Genomic DNA, 8,965 nt, shown 5'->3' with positions numbered 1-8,965 from the left:
TGGAATCCCCTGGCTTTGAATAAGATTCGGTCAGCAAGGACAGAGCAACTTGTGTGCCTACCTGTCTCGATGGATACAGACATGTGTGAGGTAGCGAGCCCACCAGAACAAGACACAGCAGTAGGAAAGGTGACACACACCACAAACATTCCATGTAGAAGCATTCAAGAAGGTATTCAGAGTCTTGAATAGGGTTCACCAGGTGAGACAAACGGATTGGGACTTGCACCTGCCAGTGATTCGATGGGCCTATAGGGCCATGTGTAAAAGCCTGAGCACGGAGACGATTCCAAAGTTGAGGAGCAGAGTCAAGACCATAGTTTTGGAGGAAAGGAATCCTCACGCAATAGCTTCCATAGTTGGGACAGTACATGAGGACCAAGATGAAGGAATTATGCAGCCACACAAGGATGAACATATGCAGATTCAGGAATCCATTTGGTGAGGGAACCTTAAGCTTCACAAACTTGAAGAAGATCGGGTACGCCTAAGGAAGAAAAGCATGTTAATGGACTTGGAGTTCGAAAAACTAGAAAACGAAATCGCACAAGCATGTTGCGTCAATAAACTAAGAATGATAGGACAAGATATGGGCAACCATACTACTACATTAGAAGATTGTCACTGAGCATTTGTGACTTTGCAACCATGGCCATGACTGCACCTTACCAGACAAAGTAACCAGGGGAGTGCACTGCATAAGGAATAACGTGCTGCGCTAACTGTCGTGAGGGTAATTAAGGAGTACCCACAGACTAGGCTGGAAGGTGAATTGAAGCCTCACACAGGTGGTGCAACCACCTGACTATCCGTGGGGAGCATAGTCTCAATGCTCCAAGCAGTTCAAAGAGAGCGCGAGACTATAACAGAGTCTGTTAGGGAGCTGTGCGATAAGGAGGTTGCGTGCAGGATCAGTATGTCACAGGCGTCACACCCGAGAATAGGGGGCTGCGCTGCCGCATAGGTAGGCTAAGAAGTGAGCGTTGGTGTCACTGTTCATGACAAGATGTCCAATTTAAGGCTAAGTGGAGTAGGTGGCGGGAAATTAAGACACAAATTAAGAGCTATATTTTGGATGATCTGCCACCAAGAAGGCATTAATGACTCAAAAGTGGGGGAAATGGTCGAATTCAAATTCAAAAGATGCTATAAAATCCCCAGGGCTAGCCACAAGGCAACACTGGGTTGTTTGAGAACTGAGCAATTACAGAGCAGTGAGTGTCGCGTACTCTTACCACCTTTGACTGTAGACACGATGACTTCTACCAGACCAAAAGTGCGATTCGCCAAAGATACGACAGAGCCCCATATGGCTCATGAGGAGCCCAAAGAGGCGGCAGTTGCGCTAGAAGTTCAGAAATCACCACAGACACTGCAGCCGAAGAAAGATAAGCAGACTATGGGCCCAGTCCATGTATCCCCAAGAAACCCAAGGTTCAGCAAATTTTCAATGGATGAAAAAGGAAAAGCTGCCACTGTTGAAGCAGACGAAGAGAAGGAATACTTGCAAGCTCTAATCACTCAATTTGAGGTGCAAGACGATGTGGAGGAGGATGTCTCACCAATTCCTTCCACAGAAAAGCTACCCACGTACGTCCCCCTGTGGAAAGGGAAAGCCAGATACCGAAAGACTTGGAGGCCACGAAGAGTGCGCTCTAGACCCTGATCCTCCCCGTTGATATAATGTTTGAAGGTTCGCCTTTGGGACGAGTACCTATGATGAAGTTCAAGGATTGGGACCTCGTGGATAGCGAGACATTCCCACACCTGGCCATGGAGAGTTTAATGAAACAGAATTCATAGGGGCCCGTTACAGTTTTGGAGACGTGAAAATGGTTGCGTGGTGTGGAGAAGGTTGGGTTACTCCATCTACGATGGGTACCCCACTACCACCACGCACCCATCACCATTTTCATCATCAGATGGCTGCTGTGTCTAGTGCATGATGGGTATCTCTGGCTGGAGGAGCCTATTCCCACCATGGTTGACCTAATTCACAGAATTTCTCAACTTCCCTTCAAAGGACATGACCCTGCGGCCATAGCGGGAAAAAGCAGCAACTTGGCCCTCGCAGAAGATATGAAGGCCAAGTATAAACTAGAGAAGAAAAAGCAGGGGTAGGCAATTGCAAGAATTAATGATAAATGGGTGTGCATAGCCACCCAGCTATTGGCCAGCTGTCGTACCGACGAAGTACTAGCGTCTGTGATTGCACTGGCAGAGTAGTGCACAGAGGGGGTATAGTTCAACTAGGCATAGTTCCTCTACGAGGAGTTTCTGACGAACTACAAGGAGTCCCAGGAGTAGGGTCAAACCTTCCACTACGCGTGGTTGCTCTTATCCATATTTTTGGTTGCAGGGAAACTGCCAGAGCACAGCCAGTTTCCCAGTATTGAGCATGATCTGCCCGAAGCCGTGAGGTACACCTCACTCTGGGCTACAAAAGACGTGAAGAGGATTCGTGAGATGAAGGTGTTATGGGTGTTCATGGAGGTGAGCATTCGAATGTGGATCAACCAAAGGCCACACCTATCTCCCACGATTTATAATAGCTTGCAGAGCTCGACAGAGTTCAAGGTGGATATGCATGACCTGTATATCCGGGCGCACAAGGATCCAGTGCAGAAATGGGTGAAGCTTCCGATCATCGCAATGGATGATACGATCTTCGTAGTGATGGAGTCTTGGCCTCCAAAGTGGCACGCACCAAACTTGGCTGAGGTGGAAAAGGTAGCCGTGCAGAAGCAAAAGGAAGCAGCCAAGTGTCGTATCACAAAGCTGGCCGAGAAGCGGTGCAATGAGAAGGTAGCTGCAGAGGTTAGGGCTCCGCGTGAAACAGCATTAGAGGCAGCAGTGCAGAAAAAGGCTGGGGAGGCAGCAGCAGTAGTACAGACAGCAAAACAAACTACAGCGCCAACAGAAGAGCCCGAGGAGGGCCAGGCGATGTCCACGGGGTAGCAGATCGAGGAAGTGGACAGGATAGAAGAGCCCGTAGATCCCTATTCAGCATCGACCCAACTCAAGCGGCCATGCATCCCTGAGACAATGGCACCCAAGAAGAAGGTGAAGGCGACAAAGACATCCGTTGACCCAATCACGCTCACAGAAGGTGATCTTTTTTACATTGGCAAAACAGTTCGCGATGTCACTAAGGATGCACTCCAAGAAGTAATGATGCAACAAAACACTGTGTTGGGGGTGCTCATAGCGTAGCTACAAGGCTTACAGGTATAGCACCCCCAAACAGGTATAATGGCTTCGTATGTCGCATCAGGAACCGCAGAGGTTGAACACACACTGCGCACCCGTATGGACAACCCTTTCTTGTTGCCCGGAGGTGCGTTAGCAACAGCAAGCGGAGTTTATCGGGCTGCGATGAGCAGCATGAAAGGCATAGGCTTAAATTTGGCAGCCCTGCCGTATGAAACCATGTACCAGTTGCAAGATGGGTTCATTGCAGAGCTCTGCACCAGGGAAGGCCACGCAATCTAGGTCTTAAACGAGCAGAAAGTCAACATGGATCAGCTCAACCTCCAACGTGATGAACTGGTTGTGTAGGCTTGTGGACTGGAGCAGGCAGTAGAGGATGCGTGTAGGAGCATCCTAGAGTTGGCCATGTTGGCATAGCTACCAGTAGCAGAGCGAGTCCATCGATTGGTGGCTGGAATCCGCGAGGCCAGGGAGGAAACGGCGAATGTTCAGTTGGAGATAAAATTACAGATCACCAAGCTACGGTTGAAGGCACAACCTTCCGTGCCCCCATAGGTCAGAGAGAAGCACGCTCGTGCTATCCAAATGGGGTTGGAGAAAATTGGCCAAGCGGTACAGGACTGCATCGGGATGTTGGATCAGGCACTAACCATGCTTACATACCTGCAGGAAGATCTAAACCTACAGCACCTAGAGATAGAGGCACGTGAGTTGCAGCAAGAGTATGACAGTATCTAGGGGACCATGTAGATGGTCGCCCTTACTCAAAGACTCACCAAACTACAGCAGGCAAGCCCACTGAAGAACCAGTTAGATGTTGCACGACAAAAAGAAGCCTTGGTTAAAATGCACATCCAACCATGGATCGATGAAGCTTTCATAATTACAGCTACCATCGAAGGAAAGTTGGCACAAATGCAAGGAATTTATGTGGTTAGGTAGGGAGGTGGCCCTGCTCACGAAGGTTCAGAGATACGCATGCAGCAAGTACAGCAAACAGCGGAACAGTGTGCCGCGGACATCCAAGCTGCACAAGACCTGATGGATGGACTCCACGCAAAGATTGCCACAACAACAGAGTGACTCGGGATGAGTCACATTGATTTTGTTGGGGGCCTATTAGGCATGGGATCCCATGCAGTAGGTTTTGGGGCTCAAAGCCCAAGCTTTGGTCAATTGTATTGTAAGACTCCGTGAATTGCAGGCGTAGAGTGTAAGGTCTAGGATGAGTCATAGGGTTGTCCGCCCTAAAATATTGTAAAGTTGTGTCGGCCTACCCATGGTCTGCAGACCATGGGATTGTATAAATAGAGTGACGCTCTAATTGTAAAGATAGCTAAGCTTAGCAAAGAATAGATAGAATAGTGAAGGCATGGTTAGAGCCTAGAGTGGAATCTGAAGTGTACTAGGTCGTAGTAGTAGGAAGAGGCTCTGCAGCTGAGTGCGTAGAGGCCTAGAAGAGTCTGCAGCTGAGTGCGCGGACCCCTATAGCTAAGTGCACAGGGAAAAGTTGGGTCTGTACTTGAAATTGAAATTTAATAAATAGAAGTTTACTCTATGCATCTATTCTTGAATCTGTGTTTTATGCATTACTTTATTCTGGTTATTTACTGCACACACTTGATGAATACTCATATGAATGCTTATATCTAAAAATAATCTAAGTAAACAAGTTAACAGAGCCTAATTAAGGAAGACTTGGGTAAATAACAGGGGTTTCACTGCGGCTGGAACCGCACGAAGATAGTAACCCAGGGTGCGGGCTGCCCATAGGTGCGCGTAGCGCAGCAAGTGTGAAGGATGGACCACGTACCAATCACCTCATATTAAACATCCATAGGGTGTGGAAACCTGGTTCTAGCACCCTCCCATACTACTTCGGGTGAGACCTCAGTCCATGCTCCACGGACTATTGCCGAAAGGGCCAGTAATACCAGGATTTTCTTGGCTAAATCACTTTTGAACCTGGGTCAGGCCCCACTAAGCCAAACAGTTAGGGAAAGGAAATTAGGTCAAAATTGCAGGGTGTTCGATGGGGCAAGGTAGGCACAAGGATTAGCACTCTAGGGTTTGATGGGTGAGGTGATTCAAGTCAGGTGAGGAGCTAGAAAGAGCATGTAAGAAACATGGATTCTTCCTAAAGTGAAGAAAACATTAACTGTGAATATTTTCCCAAAACAAAGCATAAATATTATGGGTTCTGCCTATCAACTTGAAAATATCCACTTAAAAGCAATGAAATGATTGATGAAGTACAAAAAACATTTTAACATATGATCACAATAGAGAAAACTGAACTGAACATCATACCACATGGATCCCAAAGAAATAGCTGCTACTTTTTCATTAATCTCCTGCTGAAAATTGATACAAAATGATGTCTACTCAAAGCATAAGCATCCAACTGAGTCCAACCCTTTACAATGAGAAATAAAAAGAAGATATAGACATTGATTCAACCTCCTCCCATCCTCAAGGGTTGAATCCCTAGGATGAGGAACTAATCCATCAAAAACTGAACAAGAAACTAGAATCTAGGCAACCTAACAACTTGCCTCTAAAAGGGAGGAAACTGATTCATTTGTCCTCAAGATAGCTTTTGATCTAATGAATCTACCTTCTAGTAACTATTATCCATCCTATTTACATGCCTAGTTACCATTTACATCAGTAAAAACATCATCCATGAGAGAAAACTCAAAATTACAGTGATGGCACAGTGAAGTGAAAATTCAGGATAAAATTGCCCTATGCGCAGCGCCCAAGCTCTATGCGCAGCGCTTTTTGCAGGATCATTTTGGAGGCCTTCCTAGTGTCCAAATTGGGCCCAAAATAGCTTTTTGGAAATCTATTCAAGTCTAATTTCCATAACATCTTGCATTTTTTCATTTGGAGTTGATTTGACCCCTCAAAAACGGATTCTCCCAAGACTGCTTCTGTGGCTCAAAAAGAAGGCAGAAAGGTCATTTTTTGAGTGTTTTTTGACCTTTTGGTTGACCAATTCTACTCCAAAAGCTTAGAAAATGCACAGGGTGCATCTACTCATCATTGTGAATCCAAAAATTTTGACCATTTCCTCATTGGATGCCCCTAGGAAAAGCACAGCGCCAGTGGCGCTGTGCATAGAGCCAAAATTTCTGTGTCAAAAATTGCTAAATTCTCCAAAAGGAAAAAATTCTTCAAAACTTACTCAAAATTTGTGGAGAACACCACCATCAAGTGTCTTGGTTAGCCAAGGAAGCTTCAGCAAGCAACCTAAGCCTATCACCCTCCTTTTTGCCTTTGAGTGCTTGTCTTAGCCTTGTCTTCATTTGCTTGACCCTTATGTTGCAAATCTTGTTCCGGGTCCTGTAATGTGATGAGCCCCATAAATGGGTAATTATATGGGATCATTTGGCCTCCTAAATTAGCTTAATCCACCATTCTCATTATTTTATTTCATGTTTTTTATTATATTTATGCTAATAGAGTGAGTTGGATTAGTCCTTATGCCATGAAGTCTAATGTGTGTTTTATGCAAATTTTTGGTCAATTTGAGACAAAGTCAAAGGTTTAATGAATATTTTGCAGCCAATATTCAAGGAAAACAAGGGAGAGGATTTGTAGGGGGCTGTCCCCCTCATTTATTACTCCCTACTTCGAATCTTCCTTCAGAAGGCTCAAAGCACAAGCAGCCACATCAATGCATCAAAGGGGCAGCCGAGCAAGTGAAGAATAATTGTTGTCTATCTCAAGTATTGGGAGCCAAGCCTCCTTGATTTTAGGAGAGATGTTGGGGGCTCTAGTTGTATAAATAGAGAGGTTTAGGGCCTCATTAGGTTATTGGATGTTAGTCAAGTTTTCTCACTTTTGTTTCAACTTTTGCTCAGCTCAGTTCGAGCTTACTTTTGTGGACAATTTTCATGTAATGTGACTATTATTTTGATAATGAAGATGAAATATTTTCTGAGCCAGCACTGAGTTACCTCAGAGGGCTGAAGCTCTTGGGTTAGGGCCCAACCCAAGCTTCCCAACACCTCTTGTTTTGTATTTATATGTTTTGTTTCAGTTTATGAATTAGTTGCTGTTAGATAGATTTCTTCCTTGGTTAGAATAGGTTGCTTTTGGTGATTTACATAGTTGTTTCCATTTCAGTTTGCTGAAGTAGGTTAAATAGTGTTAGGAGAAAGATACAAAAAGTCCATCAATAGAGCCTTGACCTCCTTTCCTCCCTTTGGGACCATGAGCTGAGGTCAAGACCCTCTTGCTGCCACAAAAACACAGTTTTGCCTTCTCCATGCAATTTCTAGTGTTATAGTTTGATTTAGAGGTTAATGCTTTGCTTCAGATCCATTTTTCCATACTCATTTTTGTTTTTGCAATAAATCTCTTTCCATGCTTTCCTTTCCATATATCATTTTTTAGCATTTTATTTTCCTAGATCAGAATTTAGGTTAACATGAGATACAGTTTTGTTCTTTTTGGTGCAGCTAGTTCCTTTTCTTGCTCAGTTTCAGAGTTTGATTTGCAGCTCTCTTACAGTATATCTTCTCATAATAATTCAATAAATCAGCCATCACCAACTCTCTTTGCTATATGTTCCACAGGTCATTCGTAACCCCTTATAAATCTGCCCGAATTTTCTGCACTTTTCTCATAAACTTTCCTCTCGACTCTTGAACAAATCCAACCATCATTTTCTTTCCTAATCCTCCTTGATGAATCTCAGACACCTTAACACATCCCTCTAGTCTTTAGCTACCTTTTCCCACCATTTTTCCACCTTTAAAACCTCTAAAACATCTCTCGGGATCCTCCTGTAGATCGTCCTGTAGATCCCCTGCAGCCTCCTATAGAAATTCCTGTAGGTGACTTTTTGAAGTCCAATTGCAGGGAAAGTCTCCAGAAGGTTACTAGAGGCCTCCTAGGACCCATCCACACCTTCCTACACCTCTACAAATCCCAAAGTTTCCCTCCGTCGCCACCTAACCGCTGCCACATCGGCAAACAAATAAATTACATGCATGATAATTTCACATAAAATACATAAAACCCCGAAAAGATGTTTTTTTCTCATTTCCTTCTAGAAATAACTTGAACTGATGTTGTTTAATTCCTAAGTAGGTAATGGCATTCATTTTATGGTTTTTCATCTCTCTTTCTGCAAAAGTAGAGTTAGTGGGTTAATTAGGGTTTGCTAGGGTTACTTCACATTTCAGTCTTCTTTCACTTTCTACAAGTAGAGTAGCCTCTATAAAATGAGCTTTCCTTTCTTTCATCACACATAAAGCTTCTTCTAGAAATCATAGAAGTTGGCTTGAGCTCCTAGTGATCTTGTGCTAGCTGACCAAGTGACAGCCTACAGTAAGAACTAGTACTTGTGCATACAGCACCATCACTTCCAAGTTTGTTACGAACTACCGAGTTGATAAAAGTAAAGTAGGAAGCCCCAAGAGTTGCAGCATTATTGTTGCAATACTGGTGCTCACCATAATGGCGGGCCATGTGCTTGATGATTTTATTATCCCTATTGGCCTTTTGTAGCAGCTTCTCCAAATGAAAATTGACCCTGTCAAGCCAATTTTCTCTATCCTCCTCAATCTCCTTCTCAAGCCTTTGTTTTGTAGTCAAGGTGGCTGGGGTTTCTTCTTCTTGCATTACTGACTTGCCTTTGTCACCTTGCCTCTTTGCTTTGAGAAGTTACAACTCCATGAGGACTTGTTTGTCACTTAGCTACTTGTTCTCTTGCTCAAGGTATGAAATAACATACTTAGCT

This window comes from Pinus tabuliformis, chromosome J, assembly GCF_031772625.1.
Source record: "Pinus tabuliformis cultivar Carrire ecotype Pingquan chromosome J, CPIR1, whole genome shotgun sequence".
In the NCBI taxonomy this organism is placed as follows: domain Eukaryota; kingdom Viridiplantae; phylum Streptophyta; class Pinopsida; order Pinales; family Pinaceae; genus Pinus; species Pinus tabuliformis.
This window is presented reverse-complemented; position numbering follows the sequence as displayed.